Genomic DNA, 21,004 nt, shown 5'->3' with positions numbered 1-21,004 from the left:
TTACATAATAACATCCAATTAAATATCAAAAGTAATAGTGTCGCCAGTAGTAGTGTTGCCGGTAATAACATAAAACAACAAAAAGTTTACAATTCTAACAAGTAGCAAAGCATGACAACAAGTGTAATATAGAAATAAAGCTCCTCCCTACATACCATCATCTTTGTTCCCATCGTTTCCTCGATTATTCTGTGATTGAAAAAATGAATAAAGTTCATCCCTACATGCCGGGTCGTTGAGTATTGCCCAAAGATTTTCCAAATACATAATAAATAACAACATATATAAACTTATGAGTTAATTTATCAAACATATACAAAAACTATCAAAGTACATTGCTATTTTTAAATTAAGACAAAAGCCAAAGTACATTGCTATTTCTTGCACGTGGGACAAAAACCCAATTACCAAAGGTTTTAGCAAATAATTACCAAATCAACATGCATTTTATAATGCCAAAGTAGATTGCTATTTTAAACTAAGACAAAACCCCAAAGTACATTGTTATTTCTTGCACTTGGGACAAAAACCCAATTACCAAAGTTTTTAGCAAATAATCACCACAAAACGAAAATTACCAAATCAACATGCATTTTATGATGCCAAAGTAGATTACTATTTTTAAACTAAGACAAAAAGTCAAAGTACATTGTTATTTCTTGCACTTGGGACAAAAACCCAATTACCAAAGCTTTTAACAAATAATACTTAGAATATCTTAACTATTTTTTTGAAGTTGTTTTAGTAAATTAGCATCTATTTTTTTCATTAGTTTAGGTTGGTATCACCAAGAATGCAATTGATGATGCTATTGAAAAGCTATTGGCTTGTGGGTAAGTTAATAAAATGTTTGAAATTTGTTGATTTGTTACAAGTTCCTGGATTATCATTAAGTAATTATTCACCAACTTTTAGGTAAAATTTAAGGTATAAAGTTGGGCAAGTGGAATAATTGGAAACATCAAAACAACAAAAAACTGATAGGTTTTATGTTGTAAGTTTTGATGACTTAAATGTATTTCCATTTATGCATAAGTGTCATATTTTTTCATTTGTAGATAACATGTCATTATTTATTAAAATATTATGTTTCTAAATGTTCATAGATAATTCATAGAAAATTAGTAAGTGTGTTTACACATTCAACCTTGATCAATGGAAACCTTGTGTAACACCAGTCAAAATAGGTCAAAAACAATCACATGTGATTATGCCAATCATGTAATGTGATTTTGTTAAACTAGTAAAGTGACAAAATTTCTATATAATTCATGATAAATTATGAACTTTCATACATAATTTATGATACAATTCAAAGTATATGTCCACACGATTCCAAAAATATAGAGAACGTCTAAATCTGACTTTGCGTGAAGAAGTTATGATAAACCCTAACACTATAAATCTCTATAATAAGAGGAATTTAAAATAGACTTATAATTAGCTATTGGAATCTAAAATAAAGTTGTAGTACTCGGAATTACCTACGCGTGGATATAAAGAACATCAAAAATGGAGTTCGTATGCAAAAGTTACGACCTTCTGAAGTTACAACTGTCTGAGAGCACGACACATGTCAGAAACCCTAATCTGACTGGACTCACGACGTGAGCATCAAAAACTCACGACGTGAGGAGTCAAACTGCCACATTTCGAAGCTAGAAGTCTACGGAACAATAACCCAAAAGCTCACGACGTGAGCAAGGTTTTCTCACGACGTGAGGACGCTGCATGACGCTATTCGAGGCTAGAAAACACGCGTTATAGCTACGGGATGACACTTTCCATAGCTCACGATGTGAATCTATCATTCTCACGTCGTGAGAGGCCAAAAATCAGCCTATAAATAGTCATTTCGACACCAAGGCTTAGTACACCATTTCTTTTCTCTCTCTCGTTTGCTGAAGCCGTTTTGCTTCCCGAGCCTCGACAACCTCGTACCGCTGACTGTTTCTACTTAGATTACATAAAATCATGCTACTAAGGTGAGTTTCACGGCCCCAGTTTCTAATATTTAGGGGGAAACGCATGCTAAATATTATATATACGTTATTATTATGTCTATATGATACTATATTAGTATCAATGTAGATAGTTATAATAACTGGGATATAGTTATTTTGTATCTAAAAGTATACAACTATCGTAAAGTTGTTAGCATGTTATTGTTATAGTATTATACTATGGTTGATCTTGAGTTATTAGGATTCTATATATGTATATATATATATATATATATATATATATATATATATATATATATATATATTGTGTGCGATATAGTTCCAAAGTGGTATTCGGAAGTTCTATATAAAAAGTATGTTGTTGTTATTGGTTTTATGTCAAGATAAAACCTGATTTTACATCAAGTTATAGTTGTTATACTGCCTAAATGTTATGAATTTAGGAGTACTGTTTAAAAGCATAGTCTAGTAACTTAGGGTTGTAGACATGAAAATGCTTTTGTTGTTAGGACTATAGAACGCCGTCAAAGTCTACATGGGCTACCTCATTCATCAATTAAGATTGGGGATATTAGGGGAAGTCCTCTGACTTGTAGCTGTTAATCCCGTGTGAGCGAGGAAGTCGTGTATGAATAAGATACGGGTTGACGACCCCACTCGTGGTTGTTAATTACAACCCAAGACAAGCGAGTGACGATTCGTTCCGTTTATTTTTATTCCGGCGTCGATGAAGCGCGCGGTGTTTGTTTCTCATGGTAAATCATGAGTGTATTGTTTCTCATGGTAAATCATGAGTGTATTGTTTTGTCAGAGGTTTTGTTGTCAAGCAGCGGTTACGGACTCATGGTAGCAAATTGTTAGAAGCATTATACTTTGTTGTTATACAAATATATTAAGTAGATAATTATACCCTAGGTACTACTTGTATATTAAGTAGATAATTATACCTAACACACATACTCGTATAGAATTGAAATAGATTTATACGTAGTGGTTTTACTCGTATAGAATTGAAATAAGATTTATATGTAGCAACTCTCGTTTGTATGGAATTACAAGCACTTATATTCATAGTATATGAGACTTATAGGTAAACTGCTTATTTGGTAAGTAAACTTTTATACCTAGTATATATATAGTAAACGTTGGAGAGTCAAAATGATACTTTCAAAACTATACTTTTGAACTTGGAAAATGTATTATTTTTATATGGAGTCAAAACCTGTGAACTCACCAACTTTATGTTGATGTATTTTTAAATGCATTTGTTTTCAGGAAGTTGATAACTATGATACGAGAAATGACGTTACACTGCCTGGTGTTTCCGCCGATGGCCGGGGTGTGACAGATTGGTATCAGAGCTATTAACTATTGTGAATTAGTACTTTCTTAGGAAATCACGACTATAGTTTAGGGCTTGCTCTGTTAGGTTTAGGTATATCCCTTAACGTACAAATACGAAGTATTATTAAATTATACTACTAAAGGACTACTTACGGGAGCGGTGATAGGATAGACACTTTGCTTGGGTTGCTGGATTTCAGAACGACTATATGCTAAAATGATCCTGCCCTCCGACTGTCCTGACTGGCCGGTGCCTTATCAACTAGACCTGAAGTGACAAACAATAATTAATAATACTCGTGAATACAACAAACACAAAGATATAGAGTTATGTATGAACTCTGTCCCAAAATGAGAACACATGTATATAAACCCTCGATAAGAATTCAATGTAATGTTTTAGGTCAAAGCTCCTTAGTCGAGTTTTATTGTACATGGGCCAAACCACAACTAAACGTAGACTGATCACCTATGTTTAATTATGGTTAGAACGATGCACAACTAAAACTGGATATGGTGTTTGATAGACTAAAACACATGAAGATTCTAGAAGATTGAAGATAGATCTCAGATCATGATACCATGAACTCAGAGTACCAGAAGACGATGTTCTGAAAACAACATTTAGGACTCGGTATGGTCATTCAGAGTTCTTACTTATGCCTTTGGATTGACCAACGATCCAACAATATTCCAGGACCACATGAATAGTGTTTGCAAACCATACTTGGATAAATTTGTGATAGTAAATATCGATGTTATATTGATATATTCATAAACCAAGGAAGAACACGGTCAACACTTGCAAATAATCTTGGAGCTACTGAGAAAAGAAAATTCGTACGCCAAATTCTCCGAATGTGAATTATGGATTAGAGAAGTACAATTTTTTAACATGTAGTTAGTAACAAAGGGATTCATGTCCAACCCTCCAAGATTGAAGCAATTAAGAATTGGAAGTACCAAAGATGCCAACAGAAGTATGTCAATTCTTAGGAATTGCTGGCTATTACCGTAGATTCATAGAGAATTTCTCCAAAATAGCCAAGCCGCTTACAACACTAACCCAGAAGGATACGAAGTTCAACTGGGAAGACAAACAAGAAGCTGCTTTTCAGAAACTAAAGCAAATGTTGTGTAGTGCACCAATCCTATCCCTTCCAGAGGGGACATAAGATTTAGTCGTACACTGCGATGCATCAAATCAAGGATTAGGATGTGTGTTGATGCAAAGAGGAAAAGTTATCGCCTACGCATCACGACAACTTAAGGTTCATGAGAATAATTACACTACCCATGACCTTGAATTGGGAGCTGTAGTTTTTGCACTGAGAAGTTTGAGACACACAATTGGCCAGAGAACATATAGGTGATACCTTATGTGCCGAGCCAGAAATAATCCACGAGACAACTGAAAAGATAGTGCAAATTAAGGATTGATTAAAGGCAGCATGTGATCGTCAAAAGAGCTATGTTAAGATAATACATAAGCCTTTAGAATTCCAAGTTTGAGATAAAGTAATGTTGAAGGTCTCTCCGTAGAAAGCCATAAATCGATTCAGGAAACGAAGCAAACTAAACCCATGGTATATAGGACCTTTTTATGACAAGAATTGGTTATGTCGCATACCAACTCAAGTTACCTCAAGAGCTAAGCAATGTAAATGATGTTTTTCACGTGTCAAATCTCAAAATATGTCTATCGGATGACACTCCTGTTGTACCTCTCGACGAGATACAATTCAATACAAACTAAACTTCGTAGAAGAACCTGTCGAAATCATGGATCGATAAACCAAACGATTAAAACAAAGTCGTATTCCCATAGTGAAAGTTCGATGGAACTCTTTACGAGGACCTGAATATACTTGGGAATGTGAATATCATATGAAACAAAAATACCCCCAACTATTTAACAAAACCCCATCCACAAGATAAATTTCGGGACAAAATTATTCTAACGGGGGGAGAATGTAACACCAGTCAAAATAGGTCAAAAACAATCACATGTGATTATGCCAATCATGTAATGTGATTTTGTTAAACTATTAAAGTGACAAACTTTATATATAATTCATGATAAATTATGAACTTTCATACATAATTTATGATACAACTCAAAGTATACGTCCACACGATTCCAAAAATATAGAGAACGTCTAAATCTGACTTCGCATGAAGAAGTTATGATAAACCCTAACACTATAAATTTCTATAATAAGAGGAATTTAAAATAGACTTATAATTAGCTATTGGAATCTAAAATAAATATTTAGTACTCGGAATTACCTACACGTGGATATAAAGAACGTCAAAAATGGAGTTCGTATGCAAAAGTTACGACCTTCCGAAGTTACAACTGTCTAAGAGCACGACACGTGTCAGAAACCCTAATCTGACTGGTCTCACGATGTGAGCATCAAAAACTCACGACGTGAGGAGTCAAAACACCACATTTCGAAGCTAGAAGTCTATGGAACAATAACCCAAAAGCTCACGACGTGAGCAAGGTTTTCTCACGACGTGAGGACGCTGCATGACGCTATTCGAGGCTAGAAAACACGCGTTATAGCTACGGGATGACTCTTTCCATAGCTCACGATGTGAATCTATCATTCTCACGTCATGAGAGGCCAAAAATCAGCCTATAAATAGCCATTTCGACACCAAGGCTTAGTACACCATTTCTTCTCTCTCTCGTTTGCTGAAGCCGTTTTGCTTCCCGAGCCTCGACAACCTCGTACCACTGACCGTTTCTACTTAGATTACATAAAATCATGATACTAAGGTGAGTTTCACGGCCCCAGTTTCTAATATTTAGGGGGAAACGCATGCTAAATATTATATGTACGTTATTATTATGTCTATATGATAGTATATTAGTATTAATGTAGATAGTTACAATAACCGGGATATAGTTATTTTGTATCTAAAAGTATACAACTAGCGTAAAGTTGTTAGCATGTTATTGTTATAGTAGTATACTAAGGTAGATCTTGAGTTATACTTAGGATTCTATATATATATATATATATATATATATATATATATATATATATATATATATATTGTGTGTGCAATATAGTTTCGAAGTGGTATTCAGAAGTTCTATATAAAAAGTATGTTGTTATTATTGGTTTTATGTCAAGATAAGACTTGATATGCTATATGTTGTTATTGTTAGTTTTATGACAAGTTAAAACTTGGTATGTTATATGTTGTTGTTGTTATTGGTTTTATGTCAAGATAAAACCTGGTTTTACTTCAAGTTATAGCTGTTATACTGCCTAAATGTTATGAAGTTAGGAGTATTGTTTAAAAGCATAGTCTAGTAACTTAGGGTTTTAGACATGAAAATGCTTTTGTTGTTAGGACTATAGAACGTCGTCAAAGTCTACATGAGCTACCTCATTCATCAACTAAGATTGGGGATCTTAGGGGAAGTCCTCTGACCTATAACCGTTAATCCCGTGTGAGCGAGGAAGCCGTGTATGAATAAGATACGGGTTGACGACCCCACTCGTGGTTGTTAATTACAACCCAAAACAAGTGAGTGACGATTCGTTCCTTTTATTTTTATTCCGGCGTCGATGAAGTGTGCGGTGTTTGTTTCTCATGGTAAATCATGAGTGTATTGTTTCTCATGGTAAATCATGAGTGTATTGTTTTGTCAGAGGTTTTGTTGTCAAGCAGCGGTTACAGACTCATGGTAGAAAATTGTTAGAAGCACCATACTTTGTTGTTATACAAGTATTAATGTTAAGTATAAGTTTCCATCTACTTATACCCTAGGTACTACTTGTATATTAAGTAGATAATTATACCTAACACACATACTCGTATAGAATTGAAATAGATTTATACGTAGTGGTTTTACTCGTATAGAATTGAAATAAGATTTATATGTAGCAACTCTCATTTGTATGGAATTACAAGCACTTATATTCATAGTATATGAGACTTATAGGTAAACTACTTATTTAGTAAGTAAACTTTTATACCTAGGATATATATACTAAACGTTGGAGAGTCAAAATGATACTTTCAAAACTATACTTTTGAACTTGGAAAATGTATTATTTTTATATGGAGTCAAAACTTGTGAACTCACCAACTTTATGTTGACGTATTTTTAAATGCATGTGTTTTCAGGAAGTTGAGAACTATGATACGAGAAATGACGTTACACTGCCCGGTGTTTCCGCCGATGGCCGGGGTGTGACACATTGGACCTTAAGTTGTTCATCTTCTTGCTATAAAAGAGGTATATATGTAGCACCCGGTTCTTGGTACGCATTTTATTCATATAATTATCACATTTTGGCTTGGGACTCAGCGAGTTAGAGGCCCAACTCATCGAGTAGAATCGATTTTGGACGCGGGGGTTTAGTGACCTACTCGACGAGTCTGAAGAACGACTCAACGAGTAGGAGCTGTTTGGATGAAACCCTAATATTTACGGTTTACACCCTATTTAAGTAACTTACCTCCTCCCCAACCGACCTCCATCGTCCCTCTTACTTCCAGAAGACCCTAAATCGAAACCCTAGCTGTGTTTGAGTATTATTAAGCCATTTTATTGTGGTTTTGGTGTTTGTGAAGCTTGAGAAGAAGGAAGGAGCTTAAGAGATCGAGTTGAGGCTAGTGGATCTAGAGGATGTGTTCCATTTCCAGTTCATATAAGTTAAAAAGCTCCATCCTTGGTTTTACATTTGATAGATCCATTTTAGGGCTTGGAACTTGTCATCTTTGGGACATTTCTAAGCTATTTCGGGTTCCAGAGCTTAGTGAGGGGTAAAGGCTTCAGATCTTGGGTATTGAAGGGTCCTCATGGCATAAAGGTGCCAACTTTATGGCCATGAGAGCCCCATGCACCTTGTAGGCCTCATATTTAGGTCTTTTGAGCTTAAAGACCTATGCATGGATATCAAGTTTTTACCTTTACGTGAAAAACGGGCCCTAGGAGGCCAGATCTATAGTTTTAATGTGTTAAGACCCATTATAATCGGCTGTATATTTGTGGACAAAGAGGGACTCGGCGAGTCACTTGGGTGACTCGGCGAGTCGGGACACTTTTCCCCAAAAATCGTCTTCTGGAAATGGTTTGGTTGAGTGGAAGGAACACTCATCCTGCTAAGGACTTGTTTTGGACCTGGGAATCATGGGACTCGACGAGTGTTAGAACAAACTCGACGAGTCCAAGGCAATCTCCCAACCTTTGAAGATGGACTCGACGAGTTGTTCTTACAACTCGGCGAGTCATAGACTGGAGACATTCATATGCTGAAGGGGAATTCGACGAGTTCAAGGAAGAACTCGGTGAGTTGGATGAAGAATTGACTGAAGTGTTGTTGAAGGTGTACTCGTCGAGCTCTTGCTAAACTCGATGAGTGGGGACGGGTTTGTAGTAATCTGTGGACGAAGGGACTCGACAAGTTGGCGGACCAACGCGGCGAGTCTGGTCGACCAAAAGATGACTTGACCAGGGTTTTACTTTGACTTTGCCTTTGACATGGATTCAAGTTGACCCTTGTAGGGGTTGTGAGTACAAGTTGATAACTTAGAGGGGTTGTCGTGTAGGGATTGAGGAGTCGAGGAGAGCCGACTTTGACACCGAGGATAGTGCAGACACTACACGACTTTGATGTGAGTTTCCTTCTAGTAGGGGTGGATCTACGGCCACAATGCCGACCCACAAGCAAGGGCATTGTGTAGATGGTTGTCTTTGTGATAATAATCTAGGATTGATGTGCTATATGATTACTATCCTCGATATGATCATTGTATTTGAAATGCTTGTTGTGATTGATATGTATTAGTAATAGCAGGGGCGGAATAGTCCCCGGATACCGGTTGAAAGAAACTGACGATTATGAATTATATGGTATGGGTATGATGCGGGGAACTCACTAAGCTTTGTGCTTACTGTTTCAGTTTTGGTTTCAGGTACCTCTTCATCTATGGGGAAGGAGCCGGCAGTGTAGCAGTGCATCACACACACACACACATACACACACTAATATGGATTCCACGTGGAGATTTTTGGGATTGTACTCTGATTTTTATTACTTTTGATGATATGGTTTTCAAACACGTTGTTATGATTTTTATAAATTGATATGACATTGGTAATGTTTGGTAAACTATGTTATGAATCTCGTAATTAAAAATAAAATCTTTGGCCTTAAAAATTGGGATGTTATAAGTTGGTATCTGAGCCTTGGTTTGAGGGATTCGGACACACCCTCGGGGGTGTCTGAACTCAAACCGAGGGCTTGAAAGATTTTTACAAGGAAATAGTTTTTCTAAAATCTAAATTAAAGAGTTTTGAGATAGAACGAGTTGTGTGATGCGTGCGACTGGCCGAGGTCAAGTAAGTTTTCCCCAAGATACCCATACTTGTTATGTTATATGATATGGTTATGAGAACTGCATGCTAGATTAGGGCTAAGGATCTAGGAAGATGCCTTGTATGCATGTTATGTGTTTATAAGAACTACATGCTAAAATATGGCTAAGGATCTAGGAAGGATGCCTTGTACGCCTGCTATTGGAGTTCATCGAGCCGTATGTTAGAGCTGTTAGTTAGCAGTGAGATAACCTAATTAGGTTATGATTGATTTGGTTACTCAATGCACGAATGATGCTTGCTTTGTGCTATAGGGGTTCTGGCTAACTTTAACTAACTAGTAAGCGAATATGTAACAGTATTCGCAAGCTAGTTAGGGAAAGGTGGTAGGGACCCCTAGTGCAGCTGATGGCGTAGAGTAGGTCGGAGGGTACCCTAGGAAAGCCTAGGATGAGATCAGATGGAAAGGGATAATGGTTAAGGGACTTGGTGAAGTTGAGGAAATCCTTGAGGAAAGTACGGATAAATGTGGAAGGTAGTATGGGCCCGTACTACTGAAAGCAGAGGATCCATACTTGAGTCAAGGAGGGCCAAGAGGGAACCAGAAAACTTGGGGAGTGTGTGAGAGATCTCGAAAGTATGCATGATCCTGACGTTTATGTGTTTTATTTTCAGTATGATGGTCACACGACATGGAGCAGGAGGTTTAGGATCCGGATCAAGATCAGGATCGGGCTCGGGTACAGGGTCTGAGTAAGTCGATGACGGGCTACGTGAGTTCTTCGCGTCTGAGATCACGAGAGGTATCCTTGAGGCGACCCCGGTCATTTTCAGGTCGATCAAGGAGGGGATTATTAGCTGATGGAGGATCACCTCCAGACATTCATGAGTGAGTTGGCGTCTGGCCAGACGGGTACTTGCACACCGTCCTTCAAGGACTTCAGGGAGAGTGATGCGCCGGACTTTCACATGGTTAAGGACCTCTTTGCTTCCAGGAGATGGATTGTAGACATTGAGTCTGCATAGTTGACGAGTTTCTGCCCGGAGGGGTCAAAGGTCCACTCTGCTGCGGGATGCTTAAGGGATAGAGCTAGAGATTGGTGGGAGTCAGTTGGTGACTCGTTGGGAGCCCCAGCCATCGAGGCTCTGACTTGGTCAGATTTTGTGACCCAGTTTAGGGCGGAGTTTACACCAGTTGTGGAGCTTCAGCAACTGGCCAGGGAGTTTCTAGATATGAGACAGATGACCGAGACTGTGGCGGAGATCACCGCCAAGTTCCGAGAGAGGGCCTTGTTGGTACCTTAGTATGCAAGGTATGAGGAGATGTGGAAGACCTGCTATCATGATATGTTGAGGGCTGACATTCGGGAGCATGTTAGCTTTTCTGCTTGCCCGTCTCTGGATTCCATGATTGCTAAAGCAAGGGAGAGAGAAATTGATATAGAGCATCTCAGGAAGAGGAAAGTGGAGACAAGGAAGGTTGTTGGGGTTTCAGGGAAGAAACCCAAGGGATTCGACGCTAGGACGAAGGGCCACCGGGGCCAAGACCGTTGTGGGAAATGCGGTAGTTCACATGAGGGAGTCTGCGCACTGGGTCGGGTTCAGGCTGTTATAAGTGCGGGAAGACTGGGCATTTTGGCAGGGATTGTACTGCCCCTGCCCCTACAGTTCAGATGTCAGACCTGATTTGCTTCCATTGCAATCAGAGGGGGCCATAAAAAGGCCAACTGCCCCAGGTTGACAGCAGCAGCAGCGCAAGTGGTTGTGCCAACTCCAGCGGCGACACGATTTATGGATGGCCAGAAGGTCAAGCCAGAGGCTCCAGTGGTGAGGATCCGAGCTTTCTAGTTGACAGCCGAGGAGGCACGCGCTGCACCTAATGTGGTGACGGGTATGATTTCTTCTCTTTAATCTTTTATGTTATGTCGCTATGATTTTGATATGTTATATGTGTGCTCTGTTTAGGATCGTTCCATGTGAACAGTATCCCAGTTCAGGTGTTGTTTGATTCGGGTTCTACCCGATCATTTGTTTCTCTTGCGCTTAGCAAGAGGTTTCCCGAGTCCTCGGGCACGTTAGATTGCCCTCTATTGGTCAAGATTGCAGACGATCGGTCTGTGCGAGCATCAGAAGGTTTTCAGGGACTGTGTCCTGAGGTTGTACGAGGAGCACTACTTGGTGGATTTGGTTCCCATACCTTTGCGGGGGAATAAGGTTATTATAGGTATGGATTGGCTAAGCCCCAATGGGGCGATGATCGACAGTACGCATTAGTTGGTGCGGATCAGAACCCCAAGTGGAGGAGAGCTGGTGATTCAAGGCGAGATGCCACAATGAGGATCAGTTGTATGCTCAGCAGCAAGGGCTAGGCGCTACCTCCAACAGGGTTGCGTAGGATATGTCGCCTATGTTATGGATACCCGGAAGGCGGGTGAGACGACACTGGGGGATGTGCCACTGGTATGAGAGTTCGTAGATGTATTCCCCGAGGAGTTGCTTGGGATACCTCTGGAGAGGTAGCTAGAGTTCAAGATCGACCTAGTCCCTAGTGCGGCTCCGATAGCCAAGGCATCGTATCGGTTAGCTCCTCCTGAGATGAAGGAGTTGTCTACACAGTTGTAGGATCTGTTAGACAAGGGATTCATTAGACCGAGCCATTCACCTTGGGGAGCCCCGATTTTATTTGTAAAAAAAGGACGGTTTACATCGGATGTGTATAGATTATCGGGAGCTGAATAAGGTAACAGTGAAGAACCGTTACCCACTCCCGAGGATTGATGACCTCTTTGACCAGCTATAGGGAGCATCTTGGTTCTCCAAGATCGATTTGCGTTCAGGATATCATCAGATGAGGTTCAGAGAGGACGATGTGCAGAAGACTGCCTTTCGGACGCATTATGGTCACTATGATTTTGTGGTGATATCCTTCGGGCTCACCAATGCTCCTGTCGTGTTCATGGATCTCATGAACCGCGTGTGCAGACTGATGTTGGATCAGTCTGTGATAGTTTTCATCGGCGACATCTTGGTTTATTCCAAGACGCGAGAGCAGCATGAGGAGCACTTGCGGGAGGTTCTGGATACTTTGAGGAGGGAGAGCTTGTATGCTAAGTTCTCCAAGTGTGAGTTCTGGTAGCGCGAGGTACATTTTATTAGGCACCTTGTCAACCAGAACGAGATTTCGGTTGACCCGGCCAAGGTGGAGGCTGTGATGAGGTGGGAGGTTCTGAGGTCTCCATCTGAGATCCAGAGCTTTCTGGGATTGGCAGGCTACTATCGGAGATTCATTCAGAACTTCTCCAAGATAGTCGTGCCCGTGACCCGGTAGACAATGAAAGTCGTGGTCTTTTGCTGGGGGGCTGAGCAGCAGGCCGCGTTTGAGATGTTGCGACAGAGGTTGTGCGCGGCACCAATCTTAGCCCTGCTGGAGGGCATGGAGGATTTTTATAGTATATTTTGATGCGTCCGTCTCAGGTTTGGGCGCGATATTGATGCGGAGAGGGCATGTTATTGCTTACACTTCGAGGCAACTGAAGCCTCACGAGGCGAGCTATCCGACGCATGACTTGGAGCTGGGGGTTGTTGTTTTTGCCCTCAAGCTTTGGCGCCATTACCTCTATGGGGTTCGTTGTACCATTTACACAGACCATAAGAGCCTGAGGTATCTCATGGACCAGCTAAATCTGAACATGAGGCAGCGTCGGTGGCTGGATGTGGTAAATGATTATGATTGTGAGATCCTCTACCACCCGGGGAAGGCCAATGTCGTGGCCGACGCGCTTAGCCGCAAGGCGACGCCGAACAGGGACATCTGTCTAAGGATGACAATTGTGACTCCGCTGTTGGAGCAGATTCGGGAGGCCCAGCAGGAGGCCATGCAGGAGGAACATCAGAAGTTCGAGCGAATTGTGGGTCAGGTTTCCTCCTTCGACTATGACAGACGTGGACTGTTGACCCTTCACCGTAGGGTATGGGTCCCATATCATGGAGGTGTGCGCCAAGTATATTACTATGAATTTATCATGAAGCTTCCCAGGACCGCGCGTGGAGTAGATTCGATTTGGGTCATCGTTGATCAGTTGACCAAGAGCGCCCATTTTATTCTGATTCAGGAGAGCATTTCTGCCGAAAAGTTGGCCGGCATCTATATTAGGGAGGTAGTGGCGTAGCACGGGGTGCCAGTTTCAGTGATTTCAAACAGGGATGTGCGGTTCACATCCAGGTTTTGGAAGAAGTTTCATGAAGAGCTGGGTACTCGCTTGCATTTTAGCATTGCCTTTCACCCGCAGACGGATGGTCAGAGCGAGCGGACCATCCAGACTCTGGAGGATATGTTGCGGGCGTGTGTTTTAGATTTCAGAAATAATTAGGATACTTACCTTCCCTTGGCGGAGTTCTCCTATAGTAACAGCTATCATGCGAGTATCGACCGACCTCCTTTCGAGATGTTGTATGGGAGGAAGTGTCGGACCTTGATATGTTGGGGTGAAGTTGGTTACAGGGTCATGGGGAGTACCGAGGTGGTGCTAAAGACGATGGAGAGGATCCAGCAGGTTCGGAGCAGACTTCAGACTGCTTAGAGTTGGCAGAAAAGTTATGCCGACAAGCGTCATTCGATTCAGGAAGCGGGCAAGCTGAGCCCAATGTATATTGGACCCTTCAGGGTTGTAGCCCAGGTGGGCAAGGTGGCATATAGGCTGGATCTGCCAGCCGAACTCAATCAGATTCATAGCAGTTTTCACGTCTCCCAGTTGCAGAAGTGTCTGGTGGACAATTCGACAGTGGTGCCATTAGAGGATATTCAGGTGGATGACAACCTGAGCTACATCGAGCGACATGTGGCGATCCTCGACCGAACTTTGAAGGATCTGAGGAACAAGAGGGTCGAGTTGGTGAAGGTGCAATGGCAGCACCAAAAGGGGCTCGGAATCGACGTGGACGAAGTCTAAAATAAGTGGGGGAGATTTGTAGCACTACCACGAGCATGAGGAACAAGAGGGTCGAGTTGGAGGATGAAATGAGGGAACACTACCACGAGCTGTTTTCGGATCCAGCAACAGACTTCGAGGACGAAGTCTAAAATAAGTGGGGGAGATTGGTAGCACCCGGTTCCTGGCATGCATTTTATTCATGTAATTATCACATTTTTGCATGGGACTCGGCGAGTTGGAGGCCCAACTCGTCGAGTAGAATCGATTTTGGACGTCAGGGTTTAGTGACCTACTCGATGAGTCGGAAGACCGACTCGACGAGTAGGAGCTGTTTGGACAAAACCCTAATATTTAGGGTTTGCACCCTATTTAAACAACTTGCCTACTCCCCAACCAGCCTCCATCGTCCCTCTTACTTCCAGAAGACCCTAAATCGAAACCTTAGCTGTGTTTGAGTATTATTAAGCCATTTTCTTGTGCTTTTGGTGGTTATGAAGCTTGAGAAGAAGGACGGAGCTTGAGAGATCGAGTTGAGGCTAGTGGATCCAGAGGTTTTGTTCCATTTCCAGTTCATATAAGTTAAAAAGCTCCATCCTTGGTTTTACATTTGATAGATCCATTTTAGGGCTTGGAACTTGTCATCTTTGGGACATTTCTAAGCTATTTCGGGTTCTAGAGCTTAGTAAGGGGTAAAGGCTTCAGATCTTGGGTCTTGAAGGGTCCTCATGTCATAAAGGTGCCAACTTTATGGCCATGAGAGCCCCATGTACCTTGTAAACCTCATTTGTGGGTCTTTTGAGCTTACAAACCCATGCATGGACATCAAGTTTTTACCTTTACGTAAAAAAAGGGCCCTGGGAGGCCAGATCTATAGTTTTGATGTGTTAAGACCCATTATAATCGGCTATATATTGGTGGACAAAGAGGGACTCGGCGAGTCACTTGGGTGACTCGGCGAGTCGGGACGCTTTTCCCAAAAACTGTCTTCTTGAAATGGTTTGGTTGAGTGGAAGGAACACTCAGCCTTCTAAGGACTTGTTTTGGACCTGGGAATCATAGGACTAGACGAGTGTTAGAACAAACTCGGCGAGTCCAAGGCAATCTCCCAACTTTTGAAGATGGACTCGACGAGTTGTTCTTACAACTCGGCGAGTCATAGACTGGACACATTCATATGCTGAAGATGAACTTGACGAGTTCAAGGAAGAACTCGGCGAGTCGGATGAAGAATTGACTGAAGTGTTGTTAAAGGTGAACTTGTCGAGCTCTTGCTAGACTCGACGAGTGGGGATGGGTTTGTAGTATTCTGTGGACGAAGGGACTCGACGAGTTGGCGGACCAAATCGACGAGTCTGGTCGACCAAAAGATGACTTGACCAGGGTTTCACTTTGACTTTGCCTTTGACCTAGATTCAAGTTAACCCTTGTAGGGGTTGCGAGTACAAGTTGATAACTTAGAGGGGTTGTTGTGTGGGGAATGAATTTCAACGGGTCGGAAGACCGTTATAGAGACACATGACATGGTTAATGGCTTTTGGTGTGAATTATGTTAACATCTAAACTAATTTAAGTAGATTATGAATATAAAAGTAGGTGGTAAATCTAATTATTTTGACCGATATGTGAAAATTCATATCTAGTTAGGTGGGATAATAAAATGGCATTTGAGGATAAGCATTTGATATTTCAATTTATTATACTATACACATTTAAAGTCTCTTAATTTTGAAATTAGACACTTACTTTCTAACGGAAAACACCTAAATGGACACTAAAGAATGTCATTCCGGAATGACAACTCCTGATTCCGGAATCAACTCCGGAATATGTTTTTCCATAGAAAATAATTTTGCAAAGAAAAGAAAAAAAAACCTTATTATATTTACTAACTAGGTTACAACCCGTGGAAACCACGGGTAAAAGATTTATAAAATTTTATTAAACTAATAAAATATAAGTTTTGTTTATATTTTATATTGATAATTTAAAATTGATATATATTTATTTGAATATCCGATATACGTTATGTATGTGAAAACATTTAAAATAATTATGATTTTAAAGAATAGAATATAAAATGGAATAGAATGTAATAAAACACAATCAATAATGGAAAAACCACAATGGGAACTCAACTCAGCTGGCTAGGTGACAACCCGTAGATACTATGGTTGAAAAACAAAAACATTACTGATAATTTAAAAATGTAATGATTAATTAATGATTTGTAAAAAAATTATTAATATACGAAGTTAAATATTTTGTCAGTAAGTTTATAATAGTTAGGTCAAATTAATATGTAAACTGGTTTGAATGTATTGACGTTCTTTATATGTAGATATTTGATAAGACCACGTTTTTTGTACAACACAATACAAAATTGAACAGAGTGACTAAAACAAACAAAATAAATCACAGGTTAAAATATTGTTTAGTATTAAAAATATATGTACGTTGTTGTTTTGAGCTTGCTATTAACCTAACACCAATATGACAAATGAAGTTATAATGCCCTTTTAAGCCACATTTAACAATAACTTAAACCCTTCTTAAATTCGAACGATCATCTTCCCTTTTCTTTCCTTGTAATACAAAAAGATTGTCTAGTAGTTAAAAGTTAAAACATATAATCCTTTTTAAAACAGATATCATTATATCATAGACGTCATCATCCAATTTGGCATTTTCTTGAAATCGAAATTCTTCTGTTTTAGAAAATGGATGTTATAGTAATTGTTATGATATATTTTATTAGAAATGGTAGACATTTTATGTATAAGGTTTTATAAATTATGTGACTATATGTTAAACTATTACAAATCTTAAATCCAAGTTAGCCGAGATCCAACTTATTTGTATTATTAACACTTTTTTGTTATAGTTTTGATTTACTGAAAATGTATTTTTAATGGTGATGACTCTTAGTTAATTCAGTTGCTTCATTACTTAAAATTTAAGATTTAAGATTCTACAACAAAAGGGGGAAAATTGTTTAAAAAAAGGTGATTTAAGTTAAAGTTTTTTCAAAATTTAAATGAATAAAACAAAAAATATGACTAAGATCATGAACACAATCGAAAAGTAAAAGTACGAATAAAAATCTAACAGAAGAAAGATTAATACCTTGATGGTTTGACAATGCCGCTAACGGACCAAAGAATTTTTAGTAGTACATTCAATGTATAATGCATGAGAAAAAAAAACTAAAAAAACATTAAAAAGTTACAACAATTAGAAAATGATTTAGAGTAGTCACACAAAGACACAAACCAATTTTAATCTTGTAGTCAAACATACAGACACAAACTCTCATACATAGACTCGTGGAATAGATAAATTATTAATCCTATATCTCAATATCAAAAAAGGTATTTTGCGCATTCTTGAACATGTATTAACCATTTTGACAAATAGAATCAATTTGGCAAATGTCAACAAACAATTTGATAAACACATGTTAACAAACAATTTTGGATTTCAATTTGAAAATGAAAATATTGATTATTTCCGTAAAAATCAAAAAAATATCAAGCAAATGGACTATTTCATTTCAAACAATAATTAATGAACTCCTTTCAAATTTCAATGGTGTTCAGACAATTTATATGCACAAACCTGTATTTTGATCACAATCAAAATTCCAGTATACTTCCATACTTCCATTTTAACTTGTACCCCATTTTCTTCCCTTGGCAACTTTCTCCAGATGAATCTACGCAATGAGGTGATTCTAAAAAGTCAATATAAATCACTTTTACAATAATATTAACATGATGGGAACTATGGACATATATTTTGGAGAACTCTTTCAATATACAACATCACATATTCTTCTTGTTGACAACCTTCTTTATCCCATGAAACAGGACTCAATTGCAAATTTATGTCATTTCGTTATTATGATTTTCATCATCATTAGTTCATGGATTATTTACTTCTGCCCAACTTGCAACTGCTTTATTATTACTTTCATCATCATTAGTATCTAGTATACGATCAACAATAAAGAAAGAACACCAGAGCAAGACATACCTTACTAAAGAGTACAGTGTGAACCCTTGATGTCAACATCCGATCCTTGTTGAATGAAGAGTCCTTTCCATGGGTAAAGGAATCACAGTTCTTGCCATGTAACTGTCGTGAAACATGCAGAGTATTAAAAAGATAACAATTGTAATACCTAATTGAGGAAGAGTGTATAAGTATTAAAAAGGAACATGGACCTGCAAGTGTAGAAACATGCTTTGATTTCTTTGGTATCACCCATGCTTGTGTTATTCACCTGTCAAAATTCTAAAACAAAATATAAGAATGCTTAGATTCGAAAATAAACATTAGTTAGCTTGATTCAAAGGTAAAGTTGCAACAAATGTCCAATCTGACTTTTAAAGTCTAACCTTTAAGCATAAAGAACCGATAAAGCAACAAAAAATGTATTCTTGTTTCTTTTCCCTATAATTCTCAAAGTTAGTTGCTCTTTGTTGGGGTTTGGTCTTTAGTTGTCTCTTAGACTGTGCTGGTGATCCAAAACTGGTTTTCCTTGTAAAAATCAACAACCAATTATTTATTTATTTTTTTATAATTTGGCATAAAATAAAATGTAGTTATGGATTATACATTGAAATGTTGTATTTTGATTGTGATGAAAATCCACCTCCCACAATGATTTCCAAGGGAATGAAAAAACTTTAGTTCCAAAAGCTAAATCATCATGGTTTAACTCCTTGTCTGTTATCAAATAATTACCAATTCTTTAAAAGTGGTACTACAGTCACGATAATTTGAAGAATGAGAGTGAACTTTACTCTTGAAATTTCATCAAATAATTGGTGGGCACTATAAATTTGAAGAATGTGAGTAGAATTTTGTTTTTGGTTACCTCCAATTCTTTAAAGTGGCACTCAATCAACATAATTCATCTCCATAAAATCATCCAAATCTTCCCCTATATTATAACCCTTTATAGGTGATTGAGAATCAATATTGTCGACAAACTGATTGAATCAATTGCAAATTTTTAGTTTCCAAAATATATATTGATTTTACAAAAATTGGATTTTTTAATTCATTTGTAATACATATTTATCATCTACGTGTCAAAAAGGAATAACGAATTCTTGCAAGAATCTAAGTATTTTTTCCTCACGTGTAATAAAACTTACTCTTCCTTTAACCTCCTTTCTCGATAGGAAATATGTGAAGAAGATGGAATGAGGGACTAAATAAATTGAAGAATCACCATCTCTTTCTTTCTACAACATTTGTGATTTCCTGTAGGTGTGATTAAACAAAGTTATTGCAGAGAACACAGATGTAGGAATCCCCATTTATCTTCATGACTTTCGATTTGTCGTGCTGCCCAAATCCAAATACATAAAAAAAATCGATTCCAACTATAAAAAATGAAGATACCCAATTGACAATCCACTTGAGAAAACCAGCAACAAATTATGGGGAAAAAACATGATTTTAGTCGATATTTTGAGATTGAATAAAAAATGAAAAATTAAACCTGGGAAATAAGAGGAAAGTGGGTTTCGTTTCTGGTGATTAGGCAGTGGCAAAAGAATTCGTCCTTAAATGGTTGAAGTAGAAGAGGCTGAGATCGTGGGGAGCAGAGAAGCGACTCCGACTCTAAGCATAGAATTAGGGTTTATGTATGATGTATGATATCTCTGATTTCCTAAATCATACATGTAAACGAAGGGCAGCTTGGTAAAATCACATTGGTCGAAATATGCAAAGAGAGGAATGACACGTGGATTAAGGTTTCTTTTTTTATTAAGAAGGAAGATGAACTCGTTTATAAGGTTAAATTTAATTTGTTTTCGAATTAATAAACGTCGGCCTATAACCTACTTAAATCATCTAACCCTAGAAATTAACCCCTCCGGCTCTCCTAAAATTCTTCAGCGGTAGATGTTCATCTTGATCCCAGTTTATTGTTGCTCTTCTTCCACGAGTGAGTTTGTTAATAGTCAATTCCCCTTTAAAGCAATATTATGTTTGCTCTTAATTTATGCCATGATATAATTTGTTTAGGTTTTAACTTTTACTTTTACTTCTGTAATTTATACCATGAACAGTAATACTAGATATTGCAACCTGTACCGTATAAAATTACATACTATGGAAGATTTACTGCAGTTAAGCGTACTAATTTCCGAAGTACTTAAACTTTTCATTTGAATATTTGTAGAGGATATCGAAATAAATGTATTGACTAAAGTAGAATCAAGTTATGCAAATAGAGATTCATTGGACGAATTCTAGGTTCTTTTTGCCAATTCCACCTTACAGGAATTTGGTTAAAATTTCTTGAGAACATTCTTTAATTAAATAACCTTCTTAAACCACAAGGACATGACATACATCTTGTAGAGGACTTTTATGCTCTTTTAATTCCATTGTGATAT

General features: G+C 38.4%; 1 long non-coding RNA gene across 9 annotated transcripts; it reads right to left on the bottom strand.

Moving 5' to 3' along the window:
* On the bottom strand, positions 1-20,258 carry LOC145053549 (uncharacterized). Of its 9 annotated transcripts, none has more exons than XR_013684507.1 (8): positions 20,101-20,257; positions 19,751-19,859; positions 19,206-19,316; positions 18,986-19,127; positions 18,812-18,881; positions 18,621-18,722; positions 18,204-18,300; positions 1-189 (listed from the first exon to the last, which is right to left on the bottom strand). It is a non-coding gene; the product is annotated as an uncharacterized LOC145053549 (long non-coding RNA). The 9 variants fall into 9 exon arrangements; XR_013684505.1 differs by lacking the exon at positions 1-189 and adding an exon at positions 19,468-19,582 and having other exon boundaries at positions 18,114-18,300; positions 20,101-20,258; XR_013684504.1 differs by lacking the exon at positions 1-189 and adding an exon at positions 19,468-19,533 and having other exon boundaries at positions 18,114-18,300.
* Positions 20,259-21,004: the final 746 nt, after the last annotated feature.

This window comes from Lactuca serriola, chromosome 5, assembly GCF_051521515.1.
Source record: "Lactuca serriola cultivar US96UC23 chromosome 5, Lser_US96UC23_V15, whole genome shotgun sequence".
Classification (NCBI taxonomy): domain Eukaryota; kingdom Viridiplantae; phylum Streptophyta; class Magnoliopsida; order Asterales; family Asteraceae; genus Lactuca; species Lactuca serriola.
This window is presented reverse-complemented; position numbering and strand designations above follow the sequence as displayed.